The following is a 737-nucleotide window of genomic DNA, read 5'->3' on the forward strand; positions in this document are numbered from 1 at the left end:
TGCCCAGGCTGGTCTCGAGCAACACCCCCCCCAAAGTACTGGGATTACAGGTGTGAACCACCATACTTGGCCTGCTACAGGTGAATTTTAAATGAGAACAGGTTTGACTGACCCCAGGGACACCCCAGTCACAGGCCACCCAATGATGTTTATGTCAACAACGAACCACAGACACCACCGCAGTCTCCTAAGATTATGACACAGCTGAAAACAGCCACTGCCTGGGGAAACGGCCGTCACAGAGTCCAGACACAAGGCAGGATCCCTTCCACGCTGAGATGCGCAAATGCCGGTGACGGCGGCCGACCGAGCCCCACGGCCGCGGTGCGTGAAAGGCCGCGCCACCGTGGTTCGCGCAAGTGCCCTCGACTGCGCCGGCACCGGCGGGTGTTTCCCAGAGGCATCTCCCGTCCCGTGGCGGGAGAGGCGGCGGCGCCGGCCACGTGCCTGCAGAAGGGGCAGCCACCAACCCGGGGGGCGAGAGAAAAGCACGTCGCGGGGCCCACACGAAGGGTTTCGAGGCCGAGCGGGGGCCCGTCTGTCGGCGAACGTTAACAGGCCACGTCGCCGACTGTCACGAGCGCCGCTTCGCCGGAGTGGCGGGGGGCCCGGTCACCCGCCGCAGGAGAGCACGCGGGGGTCCCCCGGGCCCTCGCGAAGCGTTCCGCCGATCCGAGGCGAGTCAAGCCGGAGGAGACCCAAGCGGAAGGCGAACAGGGGGCGCGGAAGCGCGGGAG

Source organism: Carlito syrichta, unplaced genomic scaffold, assembly GCF_000164805.1.
Source record: "Carlito syrichta isolate Samal-C Ts95f unplaced genomic scaffold, Tarsius_syrichta-2.0.1 Scaffold314875, whole genome shotgun sequence".
Classification (NCBI taxonomy): Eukaryota; Metazoa; Chordata; class Mammalia; order Primates; family Tarsiidae; genus Carlito; species Carlito syrichta.